Source organism: Vulpes vulpes, chromosome X (assembly GCF_048418805.1).
Source record: "Vulpes vulpes isolate BD-2025 chromosome X, VulVul3, whole genome shotgun sequence".
Classification (NCBI taxonomy): Eukaryota; Metazoa; Chordata; class Mammalia; order Carnivora; family Canidae; genus Vulpes; species Vulpes vulpes.
Window position 1 is genome coordinate 31,569,221 of NC_132796.1, and position 25,008 is coordinate 31,594,228.

The 25,008-nt window shown below is 39.6% G+C and overlaps 1 pseudogene; it reads right to left on the reverse strand.

Moving 5' to 3' along the window:
• Window positions 1-9,309: 9,309 nt before the first annotated feature.
• Window positions 9,310-9,729, reverse strand: LOC140596189 (large ribosomal subunit protein eL31-like; annotated as a pseudogene).
• Between the last annotated feature and the right edge of the window lie 15,279 nt (window positions 9,730-25,008).

Sequence of the window (25,008 nt, forward strand, 5' to 3'; positions counted from 1 at the left end):
AAGAAAAGGAGACTCTTACTGACTTTTTAATCTAAAGAATTAAATATAAAATCATTTGTTTTAAACAGTGCATTTTTACTTACTACTAAAATGTTATAGCAATGGTGTAGTAACCAGCTGGAAGCCAAAAGCCAGGAATATCAAAAGGTGTAATGAATCTCTTTCATGTGCATGTCTGATCTCGTCCATCAGCACATATTGCTCTTTTCTGCTCTTGTCCTTGGGATGGGGGGACCAGAGGAGACCCTAGGGGGAATCAGTGGGTATTGCAGGGTGTAATGCAAAGGAACTGACACTTGGTGTGTCATTTATTGAAGAGTTGAGAACTGAATACAGGGCCACAGGATTCCCAGATATGGTCTCAATTAGATCCAAAAATTTAATAACCTCTCAGAATATTACTAACCAGACTAGTACTGAGAAAATATTTTTGAGACACCTACTGGGGAGAGGCTGGAGGTGTGGGTACTAGGCTGACAAGTTTAATCTCCACCCTTGAAGATCTTATGATGAACCTTGTGATGAAAGCTTGTTTCTTCAAGCCTAGGGCTCACACAGCTGATATTTATTTATTTATTTATTATTATTTTTATTTTTCACAGCTGATCTTTAAAGATCTATTCAATAGAGAAAGAAAATGGAGAAGCAAAGGGGGCAAATCTCTGTGAGAAAAAAATGTCACTAAATCGGGGAAAAAATAAGAGTGGCTAATCTATCACTCTTGGGACTTTTCCCTAAGTGTGGAATATTTCTAATGTCCCTAATTTGTATTTTATTGTAAAGCTCTATGTTTTTATTTTATTTTTATTTATTTTTATTTTTTTAAGCTCTGTTTTTATTTATTTTATTTTATTTATTTATTTTAAGCTCTATGTTTTTATTTTTATTTATTTTTTTTTTTAAATTTTTATTTATTTATGATAGTCACACAGAGAGAGAGAGAGAGGCAGAGATACAGGCAGAGGGAGAAACAGGCTCCATGCACCGGGAGCCCGACGTGGGATTCGATCCCGGGTCTCCAGGATCGCGCCCTGGGCCAAAGGCAGGCGCCAAACCGCTGCGCCACCCAGGGATCCCTTTTTTTTTTTTTTTTTTTTTTTTTTAATTTTTATTTATTTATGATAGTCACACACAGAGAGAGAGAGAGGCAGAGATACAGGCAGAGGGAGAAGCTCTATGTTTTTAAAAGCAATGTTGCCAACCCATTAATCACCTGTGGTCTCACCCTAGACCCTCTGGGTCAGAATCTGTGAAAGAAGTCAGGGAAGCTCCAGTATTGCCAGTTCCCATGGTGATTTTACAGTAAGTTGAGGAAATATTGCTATAGCTGGTGCTTGAAGCTCCATCATTGTAGTTTCTCTCTTTGGTTGAGCAGCAGATCTCAAACTAGTTTGCACAGAAGAACCTGAATCTCCACTATTTGAGCTTAATCCTTTTAGTTTGAACAGATCCTTCCAAAGGTTTGGGAACATTCCTGCCAAGAATGTTAAGGTTCTTGCAGCCCACCCTCAGAGTTTAATTGTGTGTGCCTGCTGTGAATCCCACCAATTCTTTGACTAGCATGTCAAGAGATTCTGATAAAGTTCATCCTTGGAAAGTACTTTGAGAAATACTAATGTAAATAGGATTTCTTCTTTTTGAGAATAAACACATTTCATTATTATACTTTGGTGTAAAAGAAGGATTTGAGAATTGGATTTAATTCCAGGCCATAAATCCACTAGAATATAAACTCTGAGAGGACAGGGATATTTTTTCTGTTTTTTTTTTTTTTTTTTTTTTTTTTTTTTATTTATTTATGATAGTCACACAGAGAGAGAGAGAGAGAGAGGCAGAGACACAGTCAGAGGGAGAAGCAGGCTCCATGCACCGGGAGCCCGATGTGGGATTTGATCCCGGGTCTCCAGGATCGTGCCCTGGGCCAAAGGCAGGCGCCAAACCGCTGCGCCACCCAGGGATCCCATGTTTTTGTTTTTGTTTTTGTTTTTGTTTTTGTTTTTGTTTTTCCTGGATGCATTCCTAGCACCTGGAAGAGTGGCTTCCATGTAGCAGATGCAATTATTTGTTGGCTGACTGAATGAATTCAAGGTGCACAGATGTCCTGTCTCTCACTTTTGCATTCCTCCTGTGTTACAACCAGAAAGCACTTGCAGGTGAATTGACAGAGCAGGAGGGTGGTGGCAGGAGTAGAGGGGATAACTGAAACACATCAGAACTTGAGAAGGAAGAAGAAAGGGTTGATAAAAGACACCAGGGTGGATAGAGTTACCTGTAACTCTGCTGACCTCACAGACTATCAGGGCCATCCTAGTCTTCATCACTGTATTAGTGTCCTAGGGCTGCTGTAATAAAGTGTCACAAACTGGGTGGCCTCAACAACAAGAATTTATTGTCCTATGGTTCTGGAAGCTGCAAGTCCAAGATCAGGGTGTTGGTGGGGTTGGTTCCTTCTGAAGGCTGTGAGGAAGAATCTGTCTTATATCCCTCTCAGTTTCTGTGGTTTACTGGCAGACTTTGGCATTCCTTAACGGCAGATTCATCACCCTGAGCACTGCCTTTATGTTCATAGAGCGTTCTTCCTTCTGTGTCTGCAAAGACCCGAGTTCTCAGTAAGGTTACGTTCATAGGCATCCATCACTGGAGGCCCCCTCTGATGAGAAATGATGTTGCTGGAGCAGCCGCATGGAGTCCCAGAGGGTAAGATGATGTTCTGATGAAGTAATATACATGGGACAAGATTGTAGCTTTCTCCTTATTTTCTAAGCACCTCAGGAACTATAATTCTTTTGGTGACATAAATGCAGATGTTCAAGTTAAGATGAGATCATTAAAGTGGGTTCTAATTGGATATGATTATGCCCTTATAAAAAAAAGGATAATACACAGATAACAAACACAAGCTATAGGAAGTTAAGCCTTTTTCAAGGGTATATTCTATAATGAAATCTGTTAAAAGCAGCTCTCAATAATTTTTGTGAAGAAATGATGAGGTAGAGTCTAGCTGAAAAAGGCTTTAACTGATGGGGAAATGGTGTCCAATCTGGTAAAGATGATCTGTTGCCTCGTGCTATTTATTAATTGAGCACCTATAGGTGACTGGCATAAATTATATATATGGTGTGTGTATATATATACATATATATATTTATTTATTTAAAATATTTTATTTATTTATTCATGAGAGACACAGAGAGAGGCAGAGACACAGGCAGAGGGAGAAGCAGGCTCCACGCAGGGAGCCCGACGTGGGACTCGATCCTGGCATTCCAGGATCGAGCCCTGGGCCAAAGGCAGGCGCTAAACCGCTGAGCCACCCAGGGATCCCCAAATTATATGCTTTTAATCCTTAATCTATGAAGTAAGTATTCTTGTTTCATTTGTCAATGGCTAAAACTAAGGAAGAGAGAATAAATAGCTTTCTTGAAGTGGTGGGGCTGAGACTCAAATCTAGGATTGCTTGAGCCCCAAACTGATGGTTTTTTCCACCTTACTCTATTTCAGTACTCGATGCTACTCCCACCCCAAACTTACAGGCTCAACCTCCAAACCTCCAAGATCATTGAGAAAGAATCTACATCTGATCCATTTTTATATTTCTCACATTTGTTTCACTTGATATTTTAAAAAAGATTTATTTATTTGAGAGAATGTGCAAGCAGGGGGAGGAGCAGAGAGAAAAAAATCTTTTTTTTTTTTTTTTAAAGATTTTATTTATTCATGATAGTCAACAGAGAGAGGCAGAGACACGGGCAGAGGGAGAAGCAGGCTCCATGCAGGGAGCCCGACGTGGGATTCGATCCGGGGTCTCCAGGATCACGCCCCGGGCCAAAGGCAGGCGCCAAACTGCTGCGCCACCCAGGGATCCCGGGAGAAAAAATCTTAAGCAGGAAGCAGGCTCCATGTTCAGTACAGAGCCTGAGGCGGGGCTTGATCTCACCACCCTGAGATCATGACTTGAGCTGAAATCAAGAGTTGGATGTTTAATAGACTGAGCCACCCAGGTGCCCGTTTCACCTGATTTTTTTCAGTTGATTTCTATACAGTAGGTTCTCAATATTTGATTGTCCAATGAATGAATAAATACAATTTTATAAAATGATCTGAATCAGGTCTTAATATCTGCCAGAGGCTGAGACATAAAATGGGGGGAAAAATAAAAGCAAATTCTCTTTCCCTCTTTGTCAACGTTTAAATAATTATAAATGAAAAGGAAAACCATTAATTCAGTGATGGGTGTATAGGGAGAATGTGATAACTGAATGACAGTCTCAAATGCTCCATCCTGTCCTGTGCCTATTGCTCTATGGTTGCCTCATCATGACAAAAGCACACCTCTCTGCCCCTTGATTTTCAGCTTGTTCTACTTGTTTGCTTTGGCCTATGGCATGCGGGTGGAAGGGACCTAGATTCATCTCTAAATCTAGGGCACTTGGGTGGCTCAACGGTTGAGCATCTGCCTTTGGCTCAGGTTGTGATCTTAGGGTACTTGGATCAAGTCCCACATTGGGCTCCCCACAGGAAGCCTGCTTCTCCTGCCTAAGTCTCTGCCTTTCTCTGTGTCTCTCATGAACAAATAAATGAAATCTGAAGAAATAAAATAAAATAAATCTAGACCCTAGAAGTCTTCAAGTGTTTCTGCTTGCCCTGTTGTACTTTTTAGGCATTACCCTGATAAAGATTTCCTTACCCCCGGAACCAAATGAGTCCTGTGGAGTAGAACTGAGTTAATTAGGCCCACCCTAGTTTGTTCAATTTCCAGTTGTGTGGAACTTACATCCAATTGCAGATTCAGTGAAATAAAAATTTCTGTCAAAGCCACTGAGTGTTGTGGCAATGGCTAATGAATACAGATGTACCCATTGCTTTTAGAGTTAAATGCCGGGGGCTCTAGGTCAGCAATATGCTATAATAACAGATAACAGTTTGCTCTCTGTCTCTCACCTTTTGATTCTTTAAAGACAATTAAACCTTAGAGACAGTCCAAGGCTGAGACTCCAGGAAAAAGTCGGCCAAATGAACACCTACAAGCATTCCCCAATCTGTTAAGAACAGCCTCCCTGAGCAAACTCCTTTTTTTAAAAAAAATTTTTTTAGCAAACTCATTAATGTAAAGATTAGTGTTAGCAACTTAGACTTGGATGTTTACAGGAAAATTTGTAATATTGTCTTCAATTTTCTTTTTCCTTTTGAAAGAGAGCAAGTGTACTCCCACAAGTGGGGGGCGGGACAGAGGGAGGATAGAGAGAATCTCAAGCAGACACCTTTTTGTTTTGTTTTTTTATTTTATTTTATTTATTTTTTTAAATTTTTTTTAAATTTTTATTTATTTATGATAGTCACACAGAGAGAGAGAGAGGCAGAGACACAGGCGGAGGGATAAGCAGGCTCCATGCACCGGAAGCCCGACGTGGGATTCGATCCCAGGTCTCCAGGATCGCGCCCTGGGCCAAAGGCAGGCGCCAAACCGCTGCGCCACCCAGGGATCCCGGGCAGACACCTTTTTGAATGCAGAGCCTCACCTCAGGACCCTAAGATCATGACCTGAGCTGAAATCAAGAGTTGGATGCTTAACCGACTGAGCCACCCAGGCACCCCTACAGTTTATTTTTAAATGTTTTGTCTGTGTGGAAGAAAGGGCTTTCAGTCCACCCCCTAGAAATCATTAAATGAACATTTGAGTCTCCTTTTTTAAATTTGTTTTATTTTAAAGATTTTATTTATTCATGAAAGACACAGAGAGTGAGAGGCATAAGCAGAAGGAGAAGCCAGGCTCCATGCAAGGAGCCCCATGTGGGACTTAATCCCCGGACTCCAGGATCATGTCTTGAGCTGAAGGTAGGCCCTTAACGGCTGAGTCACCCAGGCGTCCCAGAGTCTCCTTTTTTTTTTTTTTTTTAAATTTCATTTATTTATTCATGAGAGACACAGAGAGAGGCAGAGACCGGCAGAGGGAGAAGCAGGCTCCATGTAGGGACCCCCATGTGGGATTCAGTTCCGGAACTCCAGGATCATGACCCGAGCCAAAGGCAGAGGTTCAACTGCCAAGCCACCCAGGTGTCCCAACATTTGAGTCTCCTAATCAAGAGGGTACACTCCTGGGCTTTGTTACCTAGCACTTCAGAATCTGTATTCAGAAATTCAGGCTCCATGGGTGCCCTTCAGCTATCTTTACCTCTGATCACCACCAAATGGTTCATTAATTAGTAAATTTTAAAGAATGATTTTAATTGCTGACTTGAGTGGTTTTAACATGTGGATTGGCTAGAATCATTGTCTATATTTCTGTCTATTTTCATGTTATGAATAAGATCACTTATTTCAGAGAGATCTAGAGAAACCAGAATCCTGTACCCTTTACACTGGTTCTCCAGGTCTATGATTATATCTGTTTTTTGTATGTAGCCACGTTTGGAGGATTTCTGGCTAGTGCCATGTCTGTCTTAGACAGAAAATTGAAGCAGAATGTTTCCTGAAATGCCTGAAAGGACAAAGTATGCCCACTTTTTCTCATAAATGTGGAGTATATAGCAGAATAGTATCTATGACTTGTAGCATTCCATTTGGTAGTGAGATCCCAGGGAAGGAGACAGAGATCTTTTTCTATCTCAATTAGAGGTTACCAATATCCACCAAGTCAATCTATTAATCAAGTATAACCAAATTGTCTTTGCTTAGTTTACAATTGCTTCTTAAGGAGTTTTAGTTAAAAACTGATTGATAAGTGGAATGGAGAAATTTATGGGTGGCATATTCCTTTAATGAAATTCTATTCAGCAGCATAAAAAATATTGCTATATGTAATATAACAGATACAGCCAGACATTAAAGTTGTAAAGACAGATTTTATTTGGTAGTAACTTTTGCAGTGGGGGACTGGGTGTCATCTGAGCTCAACTCCACTGAAACAAAAGGCAGACTTTATAGACTGAGGTGTTTTAAAGACACTGAGGGCATTAAGGGGGTGGGGAGGAATGTTGGTGTGACTAGGCCATCTGACTTGCTAATTGGTGCTTATCTGGAGAAGAAACAAACTTCCTTTATCTTTGTGAAAGGAGGCAATGGTACACACACTGAAATTAGGGTTTTACTCTCCCATAAGGACTGAGACCACGAAAAAGAGTCATCTCCTTGATTGTGTGCATTTCAAAGAGATGGCTCTAGGATCTTTGAGGAGATAGTTGTGGGTGCTAGAAGATTTATATCTCAAAGGGGCAGAGAAAGGATTTATAATTGAAAGCTTCCTAAAGTAACTGCATTTAACAGAGGGTTTAGAGGCCTATTTGCTTATCACCAAGTTTTAGCTGGACCAAACAGTAAATTATCCTGTCAGTTTGAACTTTTTCAGGTAGTCATTTTCTGGGGTAGGGTAGTGGGGGCAGTGGCAGGCAGCTGGAGTCATCCTAGAGACATGGTCTCAAGCTTCTAGAAGCAATGCTAGAATTTGGTTAAGTTTTTTAAGTGCATGCATGGGTTTAAATGTGCCAAGAGTTTTTTTTTTTTTTTTTAAGATTTTAGTTCTTTATTCATGAGAGACACACACACACACACAGAGGCAGAGACACAGGCAGAGGGAGAAGCAGGCTCCATGCAGGGAGCCCGATGCAGGACTCGATCCTGGGACTCCAGGATCACGCCCTGGGCCAAAGGCAGACACTAAACCACTGAACCACCCAGGGATTCCTTTTTTTTTTGATTCTCAGTAACAACAGTGAAATTTCAGAAATGTTATGTTGAGTTTTATATTTTATATTTTATGGCATTTTACTGTATATACTATTTGACTAAAAAAAAAAAAATGACTAAGTCCTGGGGCACCTGGCTGGCTCAGTCAAAAGAGCATGTGACTCTATCTCAAAGTTGTGAGTTTGAGCCCCATTCTGGGTGTAGAGATAACTAAAAGTAAACAAACTTTTAACAAAAATGACTAGCCATGAGAAAGATGTCAAGATAATGACAAAACCATTGCTTGCTGAGAGTTGTTCTGCCTCTTTAGAATGGTGACCTTTGCACAGAAATTCTTTTCAAACTAAGTTCTTGAATCCAGGCTGCCACATTCTCATTTTTCTCATAATTTCCCATTCAAAGCCCATGGGAACTTGATTTCTTCATCTAGACAGGAATATATTTGCACCACAGGCAGCGTCATTCACATAGATTAGGAGTGAAGCCCTCCTGCTGGAGATTTGCAATGACAGCTGGCACATCCTCACATAACCACCCTGGAGCTGGCTGACATTGGTGAAGTGATTTGGGTAAAGTCACATCTATAGCTAATCACAGCACATGACTTGTAGCTAGGACTCTTTGCTTACAATACAATGTAGCATACAATTTCCATACATATTTGGATATTCGGTTAAGATAAACAGATTTCTTTAGTATTTCACAATATAAATTCAATTTATTTATTTATTTATTTATTTTAAAATTTTTATTTATTTTTATTCATGCGAGACACAGAGAGAGAGAGAGGCAGAGACACAAGCAGAGGGAGAAGCAGGCTCCCTGCGGGGAGCCTGATGTGGAACTCCATCCAGGGTCTCCAGGATCAGGCCCTGGGCTGAAGATGGTGCTAGATTGCTGAGCCACCTGGGCTGCCCAATTCAATTTATTTATAATGAGGAAAATTAACTCTTTTTTTTCAAGTAAATGAGAATTCAGATAAGTGAATTCTTAGGCATTTTTTACATAGTCTTATTTCAACTTTCAGTTCTGAAATACTTGACAAATGAAAAATTGACTTAACTTATATTTGTTCCATGCTTTTAATAGTTTAGCCAGCATTTTCCATGCTTAACCTTTGTGTTTACTACAACTTTTCTATTCTAACCTACTTTTTAAAAAATATTTTATTTATTTATTCATGAGAGACACACAGAGAGAGGCAGAGACACCGGCAGAGAGGCTCCATGCAGGGAACCTGATGTGGGACTCGATCATGGGACTCCAGGATCACGTCCTGGGCCAAAGGCAGATGCTTAACCAACTGAGCCACCCAGGCCTATTATTATCTACTTATATTGGAGTTTTAGAACTCTGAGGTTTCCTCCTTCGTCATCCCTCTCAGTAGTTTTTTTTTTTTTTTTCCTCTCATTAGTTTTTAAGACCCATTTCCCTCAGCCTCAGCCTTGGTCAAAGTGAACTGAATATTGATGTTAATCATGTGAGCTTTCTGAGGCCTAAATCTGTGGTTGAGTTGCATGCTACCTGGATCAATATGGAATAGCCAAAGGGGGATAATTGTTGAGAGAAATCAGATATTTAGTGAGATTATGCTTGAGAGAAGCTGGATCTTTTCCTGCCTTTTTTTTTTTTTTTTTTTTTTGCAGTTTTATACCTTTATTTGACAATCAGCGATTGGTTCTCATCCACATTAACAGTCTGTAGATTTTTGAAAGTGGTGACAGGTACCTAGGTAACCAGCATGTAGAGCTTGTTTGGTGAATCTAAATCCTCCTTACGTTTTCTGGACAACCACACACGGATACACTATGGAACATTCCTTATTCCTTTGGCACAGACAGCTTTGTTGAGCCTGGTGTCAATACGCATATCTGGAGTTTCCATTTCCTTCATGACAAATTTCTGGATCTCTTTGAGTGCCCAAGGGCCATGCTTCTTGAAACCCACTCCATGGATACGTTTGTGAATGTTGATGGTGTATTCTCTGGTCACTACCTTGTTGATGGCAGAATGGCCCTTCTCGCCACCCTTCTTTGCCAGGGCCATTCTGCCGGGCCCTAGTTGGAGAGCTCTTTTCCTGCTTTGAATTTCAAGTTCTACACATCAGCAAGTGACTCAGATGCAATTTGCAATTCTGTTTTGAAAAATGAAGTGTATAAATGTTATCCTCTGTAGCATTACTACGTTCAGAGCCTTTCTTGTCTCTGTCCCTGTTCACATTGCTGTTTCTTAGGCAGCCAAACATACTTGGATACAAATAATCACTTCTAGTTTCTTGCTATTTTCTTTTGAATTGTGCATTGGGAGATAAAAACCTTTTTTTTTTTTAAATCTTTGAATAAATCCAGAAGAGGAAATAGATAAAAGAAGGGAGAAGAGAGGACTATGATTTGTTCATAAATTGGTTCTCTTCTGGTGGGGAAAAGACATTTATTGTTCCGGCCACTGTAGCTTTAAAGCCTAGAATTAGGCTCATGCCATCTTTGGGGACATCTGCCTTGATCTAGTTTAGAGAATATGCTTCTCAATTCATCCTCCCTAGGAATGTAGTGAAAATTGAACCTTGAACTTACTTCAATGTCTTCTCTCATTTTTGGTTTATAGTGCTGTTGCCTTATAGGGTATTGCCCTGGATATCAGAGAAGGGTGAGGATATCAACTCAAAAGACCACACTCTCTGCCTCAACGAAGACATTTACCCAAGAAATCCTTTTTTTTTTTTTAAGACTTATGCATTTATTTGAGAGAGACAGTGTGGCGAGGGGCCAAGGAGGAGGGAGAAAGAGCATCCCAAGCAGACTCCTTGCTGATCAGAGGCTCATGACCTCGAGATCATGACCGGAGCTGAAATCAAGAGTCAGACTCTTACCCCAGTGAGCCACCCAAGCATCCCGCCAGGAATTCATTTTCAGGAGAACAAGGGGCAGAGGAAGCTGAGTGAAAGTTTAATCCAAATGAGGCATGGAGCAATACCTAAAATGCATAAATTATTTAAGTCAGAAATCAGATAAGTTTAAACTAAATTACATATACATACACCTATACATATGTATAATAAGTATGTGTATGTATTATGTATGTGTGTGTACATCTTATATTTATCTTTTTATATAACGTGTGTGTGAGTATGTGTGTGTGTATTTTACCACCTAAGAAGCAGGTGTATCTTGGACAAAGACCAGATTAGTTACAAAATAAAAAATAAACACCGTTTCTCTACCTATTAAATTTATTGTGTAAAATTTGCAACCCACCTGTGTTTTTTATCTTGGCTTACTTTTAATTGCCTTTAATTATGTCCCCTCCTACACTGAAATCTCACTCAAAGCTTTAGTTTCTAGAAAAATCAAATGTACACAGTGTGTGTTCACTAATTAATTTCTGGATGAATTACTAATTAAAATTAATTATCTCAATTTCCTGAACATGGGAGAACTGAATTTAAATGCGATTTTACTGTCACATGGAGGCAGCATGGTAAAAATACCTATATGCTTTCCCTTTTATATAATGAATAATGGAAGCTTTGGGCAGGGAGGAAACATTTCTACTCTTATGTGTGATTTCACTATTAAGAAGCAGTGTCTCAAAGTGAAAGATATTTCCCAAGTTGGGAACAACTCAAGATAAAACACATAAGCCCAGTAGTTAGAGCCTTAATTTCACACTCCAAGAGCCTCTTGGAGTCGTGAGGTGAACAACCATTGTGAAGTTTTCATCTTTTTTTTTTCCCAATTTTTTTATTAATCTGTAATTGACATAATTTTATTTTATTTTTTTTAATTTTTATTTATTTATGATAGTCACACAGAGAGAGAGAGAGAGGCAGAGACACAGGCAGAGGGAGAAGCAGGCTCCATGCACCGGGAGCCCGACGTGGGACTCGATCCTGGATCTCCAGGATCGCGCCCTGGGCCAAAGGCAGGTGCCAAACTGCTGTGCCACCCAGGGATCCCCTGACATAATTTTAATATAAAATTAATTAATACTGTTTCAGGTATACAACATAATGATTCAAAATTTGTATATGTTGCAAAGTGATCACTACAATAAGTCTAGTTAACATCCATCGACGTATGTAGTTAACAAAGTTTTTTTTCATGTGATGAGGATTTCTAAGATTTAATCTCTTAGAAACTTTCACATATGCAATAGAGTGTTAATTTCAGTCACCATGCTGTACATTATATGCCTAGGACTTAATTTATAACTGAAAGGTTGTACCTTTTAACCACCTTTACCCAATTCTCCTACTTCCTGCCCCCCACCTCTGGCAAACACCAATCTGTTTTCTGTATCTGAGAGCTCTGTTCTTGTTTTTTGTTTTGGATTCCACATATAAGTGAGATTATAGGATTCTTTTTTCTTTTTTCTGGCTTTGTTTCAATTAGCATAATGCCCTCAAGGTCTGTCCATGTTGTTGCAAATGGCAAAATTCCATTTTTTTTTTTTATGGCTGAGTAATAATTTGCAATTTTTATCTTCAGTGAAGGAAGCATGCATTGGTATCCAGCAGTGCACCAAGCACTTATATTGGCTGCAGGCCTATGAGTGAATTAGGCTCAAGAGCTTGGATATCCTTGCATAAAACACCTTTCAAGGAAATACTTGACAAGAAATGTAATCACACTCCTCTCCCTTCACACAATTACCAGAGGGGAAATAGAGTTTTAGCAAGAACATGACAGCTGTAAGTTTTATTGTTTATTAAACATGCAATCAATCACCAGGAATTTTCATAAAGAGGAATCCAAGAATATGTCTGGAAATTTCATTCATTGAAATTAATCTTGATATATCTTTCCAAGAAATTTGAAAACAGGGATTGTATTTTATTGAAGGAAAATGTGTGATTTATATGTATGAACTTAACTTGGCTGAGCTTTTGAATCAGGTTCCCTTCTTCCTGTAGGAAGCTAAAGATCCTTTGACATTTTTCAAAGAGAATGGACTCTCCACCTGGATTCTATACACTGATTACTATATAACTCTTGAGTGTTCAGCCATTTCACTATTAGATTCTAATTTGTTCTCCTATAAATCACTTTAAGGGAGGCATACTGAATAGAAAAAACTAATAATCCTTTCAAATATCTGTCAAGACTTTACTGCTTAATACATATGGCCTCCAGCTAGTTGAGCATCACTACATTATCAAGGACAGCATCATTAAGTGAGAGGAGAGACTAGGTATCTAGGGCAAAAGTGCTAATCAACTACAAGCTGCTGGGTTTGATGTCTTCAGTAGTCTACATGACAAGGAGCTTGTGGACCTGTTGAATTGCACTGGGTTAAATCAGGAGGCTTTTATCAATCTTGAAAAACAATTTTACATGATTTACCAGAAATGAGAGTAAAAGCTTTACCAAAGAGCATATGCTACTGGCAAAACTGTCAAAATAGATTTTGGTGAAATAAATATTTTTAAGTCTATCTTGGGGGCAAAATATGGTTTTTCTGGGGTGAAAGGGTGCATATCATCCTAACAGTTTTGCCAAATAAATAGATAATTTCTCTATTTGACAAATGTTTTCAGGGTGCCATTATTTTTGGAAATGTTTCCTTAGAGGCAGCCTCTCTTCTGTCCTGCCCACTGTTCCCTTATGGTGTATTCAATAAACTTATGTTTCCTTAAAAGAGAGAGAGAGAGAAAAGAAAAAAGAAACTTTCTTTTAATCAATTTTGCAAAGGATATCTTCCAAAAGAGTGTACAAAAATTGTTCCATGTCTTTTTTTTTTTTAAAGATTTTATTTATTTATTCATGAGAGACACACAGAGACACAGGCAGAGGGAGAAGCAGGCTCCATGCAGGGAGCCTGATGTGGAACTCGATCCTGGGATCCAGGATCACGCCCTGGGCCAAAGGCAGATGCTTAACTGCTGAGCCACCCAGGCGTCCCATTCCATGTCTTTATAGACTTTAGGGTATCAGAAATCTGGAAAGACCATGGGGATCTATGTAATCCTGAATTTTTAAAGTTGAAGAAAACAAAATAGAGTTTATTTATTAAATATGTTTTAGCATGTTTTTAGAGTTCTTTTTTTTTTTTTTAAGGATTTATTTTACTTATTCATGAGAGAGAGAAAGAGAGAGAGGCAGAGACACAGGCAGAGGGAGAAGCAGGCTCGATGCAGAGAGCCCGACGCAGGACGGGACTCGATCCCGGGTCTACAGGATCACACCCTGGGCTGAAGGAGGCGCTAAACCGCTGAGCCACTTGGGCTGCCCGCAAAATAGAATTTACATGACTTGATTAATGTCATTAGTTTGGTGGCAGAATCTGAAGCTGAGGACAGAGAGCATTCACTGAGCATACATTATTTCATAGTTGCTCTTCTATGTCCTTTATATCTATTAACTTTTGTAGATTACAAAACCCTATCAGGCAGGTATCGTCATCATCCTCCTCTTTCCTCATTCTTCTGAAGATTCTTTCCATGTACACACAGATCAGTTCTCAGCAAAGATTCAAGGGGTGTTTTCTGTAGTTAAAAGGATGAATTAAACACAACAGAGCCTATATGCTAGCTGGAACAGCCATAGCCTTAGTTTAACATGTATCCCTTCTCTCATGGATTAGTTTTGCACTTCCATTGACCAATGTCTGTGTGGGGGAGGAAATACTATTTTTTTCTACCCTTCTAGGTTTTTGGCTAAGACCTCACTGTAATAAAAGAGTAATAGGAGAAAAACAAAAATTGAATAAAATGTGTACCTCCTGTATACATGGAAGATGCCCAGGAAAACCGATTAATTCCCCAAATAGTCTAAGCCATAACCTTGAATATCATCGACAGCTAAAGACAAAGGATGTTGGGGGTGGGGAGCCAGTTCAAGGCAATTTTTAGGCAAAGCACAGTAGATGAGGGCATGGTTATGCAGATTTAAGTCCATGTCTTCATTGAAGAGTTTCTTTTTATTTTTTTTTAAAGATTTTATTTACTTATTTATTCATGAGAGACACAGAGAGAGAGAGAGAGGCAGAGACACAGGCAGAAGGAGAAGCAGGCTCCATGCAGGGAGTCCAACATGGGACTCGATCCCGGGACTCCAGGATCATGCCCTGGGCAGAAGGCAGCGCTAAACTGCTGAGCTACTAGGGCTGCCCAATTGAAGAGTTTCTAGAAATTTAGTTAATTTATCTTTCTGGTGCAGAAGGGAAACCCTCTTACACATAGAGATTTCCCTTATGAATATAAATTTGTGTTTGCTATTTTTTAAAAATAACCAGCCTAAACCTTATGCCTAAGAGGCATATGTTGTGGTGGCAAATTCTGTTCCCCTTAATCTGAAAAGTTGTTTTCATATTTTTTGTTTACTTTTCTAGTTGCCTGAGATGGGAAGGCAATGTATATAGTAATTAATTCTTTTACCAGTTAATTTTACTGCTATTGTCCCACATGTTATGTTATAAATTTATTTCAATCTCTTACTTGCTGTGTGACCTTAAATAAATAGCTGAATTTTATTCCACTTAAGGGACTAGCCATGTGAATAGTAAGGAAATTCATCCTTATTACACTGTATAGAATTTTTGTTGATGTATGAAGGTCCTGATGACATCTTGAGTATAAGTCTTGGGTTTTGTTAAGCTAATAAACATTTTAATCTTTAGTTCCTCACTTTTATTTTTTTTTTTAATTTTATTTACTTATGATAGTCATACAGAGAGAGAGAGGCAGAGACACAGGCAGAGGGAGAAGCAGGCTCCATGCACCGGGAGCCCGATGTGGGATTTGATCCCGGGTCTCGAGGATCGTGCCCTGGGCCAAAGGCAGGCGCCAACTGCTGCACCACCCAGGGATCCCAGTTCCTCACTTTTAAAGTAGGTATGAGAATAGTAACTATTTCTATATTTTTATGTTTTATATATTACAGTTTATTATTATAGAATCATTTTAAAAAGTCATGTATGTAAAGAACTTAGGTCAATACCTGGCATTTATTAATATACTTTTAGGGGAGTGGTTATGTTATAAAATGGCTCAGTTTGCATTAAAAAAATGTTACAAGAAGGGATATTAGAGTTCATTATACTGCTTCGTAATTTTTTTAAAAGATTTTACTTATTTATTCATGAGAGACACAGAGAGACAGGCAGAGGGAGAAGCAGGCTCCATGCAAGGAGCTTGATGTGGGACTCGATCCCAGGTCTCCAGGATCAGGCCCTGGGCTGAAGGCGGCACTAAACCGCTGAGCCACCCGGGCTGCCCTGCTTCGTAATTTTTGAGCATAATTTATTTCTTGTAGTTTGCAATTTAAGGATGAACAAGTTTGTTTCCATAAGGCTGCCATTTCAACAAATACTTCTTGAAAGCTTCCTATATATAAAACACTGTATTGGGTACATGTCATAAGCAAACATTGTCTATATATATACCATCTATGTCATCAAATATCTTACAATCTAACCATCAACTGTACATTGAAAGAGCTCCTCTAGTTACACAAGGATATAGCTACCTTACCATAGTCTAGAATAAGACCTTTATTTTATTTTTTAAAGATTTTATTTATTTATTCATGAGAGAGAGAGGCAGAGACATAGGCAGGGAGAGAAGCAAGCTCCATGCAGGAAGCCCAGTGTGGGACTCGAACCTGGGATCCGGGGATCATGCTTGGGCCAAAGGCAGACACCCAACCGCTGAGCCACCCACGCGTCCCTAGAATAAGACCTTTAATATCATTCTTTAAAATATTTCAAATCTTTATGACGTTTTTATTTTCACCTGAAGTGTCCTCGTCCCTTGTCTTTTATGTGTGGATTTATTTTTCTCATGACTAATGTAGCCTCCAGGAAAGAGATTTATTCTTCCTGCCTTATGCATCTTTGTACTGACCCAAGCTACCCCTTATAACAGTGCATTTTGTCTATCCCCAGCACAAAGCCAATATATATTTTATTACCATTTAAAATTATCTTTGTTCTTTTAATTCCAACCCCTAAGCTGAGTTTGTCATTAGTTTTTCATAAATTCATTAAAGGAAAATAAGTCAGGATCACTGTGAAAGTCTAAATAGCATATGATGAAGTGACCAAGCTTTTGGTAACAACCCACCCTTCTAAGTTGGTACCTAAAACTTATGATCAAGGGCAAAGATCTAAACAAGCATCATATTTCTATAAAATGGAAGGGAAAGTCACTCAATACTGAAGTTGACATAGGAATAAACTAATTTAAAAACACTATGCTTCTAGCTAATCTTTTATTTTTTTAAAAGATTTTATTTCTTTTTTCATTAGAGACACAGAGAGAGACAGAGACATAGGCAGAGGGAGAAGCAAAGGGAGAAGCAGGCTCCCTGCAGGGAGCCTGATGCAGGATTTGATCCCTGACCCTGAGATCACACCCTTGAGCCTAAGGCAGAGGCTCAACCACTGAGCCACCCAGGCGTCCCTGCTTCCAGCTAATCTAAAAGTAATTCCCCAGAGAAAAAATTTTTTTAAAGATTTTATTTATTCATGACAGACAGACACACACACACACAGAGAGAGAGAGAGAGAGAGAGAGAGAGAGGCAGAGACACAGGCAGAGGGAGAAGCAGGCTCCATGCAGGGATTCCAGGTCTCCAGGACCACACCCCAGGCTGAAGGTGGTGCTAAACCCCTGGGCCACCAGGGCTGCCCTACAGAGGAATTCCTATAACTTAACACGACAGGGTGAATACTTTGGCGTGAAATACTCTGTAGGCTTTTCTGTATGTTGAAAGGAGGAATTAACTGTAACGTACACCATGTTGTAATGTGGTGCTTCTGTTGTTAAACTGCACTTTGGTTGAAATTACATGTTTGCTGGTATTGTTTTATTGAACATTGTTGCATCTTTTACTTTGTCCTGCTCTTTTATACCTAAAGCCTGCTCCTGAGTCATGATTTGCCTCTTTTCTTTCCCTATGACCCACTGTTCATATAATATTAAAAACTTTACTCCCTGTAGCTCCTCACCATGTACTTTGCTTTCTACACAGGCTCCCTGGATACTGCTACTGCCTTGCATTTATCTTCATCTTTTGCATTTGTGAATCTAAAATTGTGTTGATGCCACCTTGATAGGAGTATCCCTCTCTTATTTTACCTCAGATCTAGCCTGTATATTCCTGGTTTGCAAGATCCTACATGCCCCCTACATCCATAGTGGGATTATTCTATCATTACACGGTACCACTAAGAGACATGTATGGCATTGAGGATCATGTGACACATATTTCACAAAATCCAGACGCTCTGGGCAATATGCCACATGATTTCTTTCTAGCTTTAGATTCTTGTCTCCAACTCTCAATATAGTTACCGCACTGTATCACATCATAGTATTATCCAAATTGGATTATTTACCATGTCCCTGGTCTACCTCTTCTCTGCTTTCTTCTACTTCAAATATCTTAGCAAGTTCTCTCTTTGTTAATTAAAATCAGCTTCATTTACTTAAAGATTTTTTTAAGTAGGCTCCAGGCCCAGCATGGAGGTCAATGCAGGTCTTGAACTCACTACCCTGAGATCAAGACCTGAGCTAAGATCAAGAGTTGGGGGATCCCTGGGTGGCGCAGCGGTTTGGCACCTGCCTTTGGCCCAGGGCGCGATCCTGGAGACCCGGGATCGAATCCCACATCGGGCTCCTGGTGCATGGAGCCTTTAAAAAAAAAAAAAAAAAAAAAAGAGTTGGATGCTTCACTGACTGAGCTAACTAGGTGCCCCTACTTTTTTTTTTAAGATTTTATTTCTTTATTTGAGAGATATAGAGATAGCAATAGAGACAGAGAAGAGAGGGAGAAGCAGGCTCCCCATGGAGCAGGGAGCCCAACGTGGGGCTCCATGCGAGGATCCTGAGATCATGACTTGAGCCGAAGGCAGACGCTTAACTGACTGAGACACCCAGGTGCCGCTACTTAAGGATTTTTCTTAAATTTGACACACAGTGTTATATTAGTTTCAGGTGTGCAGCATTGTGATTCAACATCTTTATGTTCTGCTATGCTCACAAGTGTAGCTACCATCTGTCAGCATACAGCACTATAACAGGATCATTGACTATATTTCCTGTTCTGTACTTTTTACCTCCATGACTTATTCATTCCATAACTAGAAGCCTATACCTCTCACTCTTCTTAACCCATTTTACCTGCTCCCCTTGCCCCCAGCCCATTACCTTATGTCTGACAACAGTTTGTTGTCTACATTTATAGATATGATTCTGATTTTTGTTTTGTGTTTTAGATTTCACATATGATCAGCTTCATTTATTTAAGTTTCTGTTTTCTCCCTAATCTGGTCCAGAGCATCGTATGATTTTTACCTTTTTTTTTTTCTTGAGAGACACAGAGAGAGACAGAGTGGCAGAGAGAGGCACAGAGGCAGAGACACAACACAGGCAGAGGGAGAAGCAGGTTCCATGCAGGGAGCCCGACGTGGGACTCGATCCCAGGTCTCCAGGATCACTCCCTGGGCTGAAGGTGGTGCTAAACCACTGAGCAACCCAGGCTGCCCCCCTTCTTTTTTTTAACCTTTATTTATTTGTTTGAGAAAGAAACAGGGTAAGGGTGAGAGTTGGGGGAGGGCAGAGGGAGAGATTTTTTTTTAAAAGATTTTATTTATTTATTCATGAGAGACACACAGAGAGAGAGAGAGAGAGAGAGGCACAGGCAGAGGGAGAAGCAGGCTCCATGCAGGGAGCCTGACGTGTGGGACTCAATCCCCAGTCTCCAGGATCAGGCCCTGGGCCAAAGGCAATACTAAACCACTGAGCCACCGGCTGCCTAGAGGGAGAGAATTTTGAAGGAGACTCCACTGAGGTGTGGAGCCTAAAGCAAGGCTCAATCCCACCACCCATGGGATCCTGATCTGAGCTGTAACCAAGAGCTGGACACTTAACTCACTAAGTCACCCAGGCAACCCCAGAGCACCCTATGATTTTTTAAAAAATCATAAACACACATACATTTCAGGCAATTAGTGGATAGAAACTGAAAAAAGGGTTTTCTTAGTATCCTTTATTCCTTTTTTAGCACGAGTGCCTAAAAATACCCAGATATTTCCCACAACATGTGCCATCTTTATATACAGGAGTAGGCCTTCTGTTGTCCCTACAATCCTGTGTCTCTGATCTGTCACCGTTCAGTCCCTTATTAGTGGTGGCACAGCATGGAATGAGTACTCTGTTACAGTATGTGTTGTTCTCACAAAACATGTTTTGAGAATAATTATTGTATTCTTTGCCTGGAACAAAAAAATATGGGCCAATATATGAAACAGCAGGACAGATGCCCCAAATATATTTATAGAGATAGACAAGTCAAAAGAACAACCAGTATTACTAAATAAGGAAGTTTTTATTTTTAAAAATTTTTTAAAGATTTATTTATTCATGAGAGCCACAGAGAGAGGCAAAGACATAGGCAGAGGGAGGAGAAGCAGGCTCTATGCAGGAGCCTGGTGTGGGACTCGATCCTGGAACTCCAGTATCACAACCTGAGCCAAAAGCAGACGCTCAACTGCTTGAGCCACCCAGGTGTCCCAATAAAGAAGCTTTTATTTTTTATTTTTTTATGAAGGAGTCTTTTTTTAAAGATTTTATTTATTCATAGAGACACAGAGAGAGAGAGAGAGAGAGAGAGAGAGAGGCAGAGACACAGGGAGAAGCGGGCTCCATGCAGAGAGCCTGACATGGGACTCCATCCAGGGTCTCCAGGATCATGCCCTGGGCTGCAGGCAGCGATAAACTGCTGCACCACGGGGGCTGCCCCTAAAGAAGGTTTTTTTTTTTTTCTAAAGAAGTTTTTTTTTTTTAAATTTTTTATTTATTTATGATAGTCACAGAGAGAGAGAGAGAGGCAGAGACACAGGCAGAGGGAGAAGCAGGCTCCATGCACCGGGAGCCTGATGTGGGATTCGATCCCGGGTCTCCAGGATCGCGCCCTGGGCCAAAGGCAGGCGCTAAACCGCTGCGCCACCCAGGGATCCCTCTAAAGAAGTTTTTAAACCAGATTAGTTGTCATCCATTTTCCTTCAAGGAGGATATGCAGTATATCTTTGACATAAAAGTTCTGTGATTTGCCCTACATAGCTTAGTACAAAGACCATATTTCTAGGAAAATGGAAAAATTAACATAGTAATGCTTGCAGGTTTTCTGATTCACTTGGTACTTTGTGGAGAATTTTCTTATAGCCATTCATTCAGATTATGCTTAAGTACCATGTTCTCCATTAAAGCTGTTCCTATTAGAGGAGTGTTACATATATCACACTCATTTTTTTTAATTTTTATTTATTTATGATAGTCACAGAGAGAGAGAGAGAGGCAGATACATAGGCGGAGGGAGAAGCAGGCTCCATGCACCGGGAGCCCGACGTGGGACTTGATCCCGGGTCTCCAGGATCGCGCCCTGGGCCAAAGGCAGGCGCCGAACCGCTGCGCCATCCCTATATCACACTCATTGTGTCTCAAAAGGGTTCTTGTAGTACTTACCTTTCTTGATAGGCTCTCTTTGTGGACAAGACATGTTGCTTATTTCATTGTAACTCCAATGTCAGTATCAACAATGATTTAAACATAGACTACTAATGGGGCAGCTGGCTGGCTCAGTCGGTAGGGCATGGGACTCTTGATCTCAGGGTCGTGAGTTTAAACTCCATGTTGTGTATAGAGCTTACTTTATTACTTTTTTATTTTTATTTTTGTGTATAGAGCTTACTTTATTACTTTTAAATTTTTATTTTTAAAGATTTTTAGTTATCCATTCATGAGAGACACAGAGAGAGGCAGAGAGAGAAGCAGGTTCCCTATGGGGAACCCGATGTGGGACTCCCCCGGACTTCCGGATCACACCCTAAGCCAAAGGCAGACACTCAACCGCTGAGCTACCCAGGCCGCCCTGGCTTGGTTCTTTATACATGATGTCGATTCAAATTCTTTATACCTGTGCAAGTTCAGATTCTGAACTATCAGATCTTTAAGGTCCCTTAGAATCTTCAAAAATATTTATCAGCCAAAAAAATCCCCTTTTTTTGAATGTCACTTTCAAGGCCTATCGGTGTTGGAGAGCTGACATTCATGGAACATTGGTGAATTTAATGAATTGAGTATTATAAGAGCATGTCCACTGATGTGCGCCCTTTGTGAGGCACTGTGGTCTGATGCAGTGTGGACTATTAATGTTGTCATCTGTCTTTGTCTTCTGTACTGCTGTAAGCCTTATATCCTAGGCATGAATTGCTTCCTCCAGAAGCCTGAAGAGCTCTCTCCTTCATCTCCACTGCATGTTCATTTGTAGGGGAAGAAACTTTTTTTTTTTTTTTTTTTTTTTTTGTAGGGAGGAAGCTTAAGACCTTTCTGGAACCAACTCTATGTCTGAAATACTCTACCTTCTATAGTAGAATATTCTATTCACCTTCTGTAATAAAGTTGTGTTTTATTTGTCCCCTAGAGAATGTGATGGTGTTTGGCACCATAGTAAAAATAAGATAAATGGGTAAGATAAATGAAATAAAAAAGCAGTTAAGCAGCAAAGACCTGAATTGGTTAACTCAGCCCCAGAGGCTTGTGCTTATTTGCAGAGAGGCTCTTTGTATAGAACAAGAAAGTACACATAAAGAAGGAGCATTTGAATGATGGGGCATATTCCCCAGGAGGTAATACAAGTCCTTCTAAAATACAGAAGCATGTATAAGCCCTCAATCTGCAAATGCTTAGTCTTTGAAGTTATGCATTGCATCGATTTCAACAACACCACTTAAAAAATGAATGTAGAAAAGCTAGAACACTAAAACATAGTTGCTGAACTTTAGGAAGCAGAATATCTGGATAATAGAGACTAAAAAATCTGTGATTATTGTTCCAATTATGAAAGCTGGTAGGGCCTAGTCTTTCACAAAGGAGTGTTGTGATGTAGAATTTGAGAAATCCTATTGCCAAATGGGAGATGAAAAATCAGAGCAATGAAAGAAGATGTAGAGGAAATTTGGGATGAAGGGGCTACTTTAATCACTCCCAATAATCAAGGTTGGTACCACAGCCATGATTCATTTATTATGTATGAATTTGTAATTTCCTGCTTGGCTATTGGTTAATAGAATATAGCTCAATTCATTCCTTTGCTTTCATACTTTTACTGTGACCTCTTTTTGTTGTCTATAAAATCCTAAGAAAGAACTCATTTGAGGGACGCCTGGGTAGCTCAGTGGTTAAGCGTCTGACTTTTGGCTCAGGTTGTGATCCTGGAGTCCCAGGATTGAGTCCCACATCAGGCTCTCTGCATGGAGCCTGCTTTTCCCTCTACCTATGTCTCTGCCTCTCTCTCTGTGTCTCTCATGAAAAAATAAATAAAATCTTAAAAAAAAAAAAGATTTGCCCCATGTGCCTTTAGGAAAAAAAAAGAACACATTTGAGAATTATTAAGGAGAGACATTTAATTAATTGTGCATCAAACCAAGATCATAGTCATGGTATTGATTTTTTAATTTCAGAAACCAGGCAATTTTAGGTTATGAAATCAGTGCCCTAAGGTAGAGAAACTCTATTTGGATAATTGTTCTCTTTCAGAATGGTCTTGAATTGGGATAAGGTTGGGATAAAAGGCAAGTCTAGGTTAAGTCCCTCTTTTTACATATCATATTTTGTGATACTGTAAACAGTAGTAGGATGATCAAAAAGACCGGCATCGAAGAGTTTGTCAGAGGCTCAGCAGGATCTTAAAGGCATCCCAGCCAAGAACATTGCTGGACAAAAAGGAAAGTTGAAGTGTCAGGAAAAGGAGTCCTGGGGGTATGGCTGGATACCCACTAGAAGATCATAAGCAACTGCTGAAAGGAGTTTTGATTTGGTGTCTTCATCAGGTAGGGAAAGAGTTGAAATCTTTCTGAGAAGCAGAAGGATATGATTTGAGTTAATCTTACCAAAAATGATTCTGGAAGTGCTGCTTCATGGAGGGTCCATTAGAAACAAAGAGACTTGAGCATATATGTCCCAACAAAAGTCCATTCTTTTCTTCCTTTCTTTCTTAGTGTATATTTACTGAAAGTAGTTGAGGTGACTATTCCAACATTAAGTTAGTGTTTCAATCAGAGGCATTGAACTAATTTCCTTTTCCTTTGATGAAAAGGAGAAAAATACTATTCCCTTATCTTTGTCTTGTTAAGAGAGATAGCTGTATGATCTGTATGACAGATCATCAAGGATTATATGAGGATTGAAGACAGATTTGTTATAAGCCAAAGAGTTCTAGGCAGTCAAGATTCAGAGAATCTATCCGAGAAGGGAGAAGACACTTTTTTCCAGAGATCTAGAGTTGAGCAATGGAGGAGAAAAATTCACTGAGTGGGTGTTAAGCAGCAAATACTTAAAGACAGGGCTTTTAGTCAGGCAAAAGGGGACCTGAAAGACTTAGGGTGAAAAGAAGCCCTCATACAAAGATGACAACCAATCAATGTTTGTCATGAGAAAGACTAAGTTGAACTTAGTTGCTGTTTTTGGTTTAAAGTTGTCAAAGATCCGTATAATATGAGAAATGAAAAAAAAAAGGAATCATAAAATTTATAAGGTAAACAAAAATATTAGGGAAAAATTAACTTAATATTTCATGGTTTTCGTAGTGCTAGAATGCATGATTGCCATTGAGGACAACATGTGATGGAAATAAGACAGAAAGACAAATGCCATATGATCTCACTTTTATGTGGAATCTAAAGATAAAAGGAAAAAAACCCAAGCTTATAGTTAGAACAGATTTGTGGTTGCCAAAGGCAGGGATTGGGGGTGAGCAAAATGGCTGAAGGAGGTCAAAAGGTACATCCATTTATAAAATAAGACTAGGGGTGTAATATACAGCATCGTTACTGTAGTTAATAACACTCCATTGCATATTCAAAAGTCACTAAGAGTAGATCTTAAAAGTTCTCCTCACTAGAAAACAAAATTCTGTAATTATCTGAGGTAATGGATATTGACTGGACTTGTTGTGGTGGTCATTTCTCAAGATATACAAAAATACTGAATCACTTGTACACCTGAAACTAATATAATGTTGTATGTCAATTATACCTCAATTTTAAGAGAGGAATCTTCCCCCACCCCAAACAGTGTTGCAGAATCTATGTCACGGAAATTACTCCTTCTAGAATCATCTTTTTTTTTTTTTTAAATAGTCTCTGCAGGCTGAGACTTTTTTTTTTTTTTTAAGATTTATTTATTTACTAATGAGAGACAGAGATAGGCAGAGACATAGGCAGAGGGAGAAGCAGGCTCCATGCAGGGAGCCGGATGTGGGACTCAATCCCAGATCCTGGAATCAGGCCCTGAGCCAAAGGCAGACACTCAACCACTGAGCCACC